Genomic DNA, 264 nt, shown 5'->3' on the forward strand with positions numbered 1-264 from the left:
TACATGAAATAAAATCTATTCCTAAGATAGCCTCGATTCCTGGAATTCCCAAAGTGAGCAAGACAAAAAACTCATGTGTAAACTTCACAGACCCCACCTTAAAGTTGACGATCGTTGTATGGTATATGTATAGTTTATTTCCTCCTGGCGTGTCGAGGACGATAAATGCCACTGACTGTAGTGGGTTTGAGGAGAATCTTTTTTCAATCGGTGAAACGCTGGCTCCTGTGTCGATCAGCGCTCGAATGGTTTTATCTGGCAGGT

The sequence above is a fragment of the Palaemon carinicauda genome, chromosome 28, assembly GCF_036898095.1.
Source record: "Palaemon carinicauda isolate YSFRI2023 chromosome 28, ASM3689809v2, whole genome shotgun sequence".
Taxonomy (NCBI): domain Eukaryota; kingdom Metazoa; phylum Arthropoda; class Malacostraca; order Decapoda; family Palaemonidae; genus Palaemon; species Palaemon carinicauda.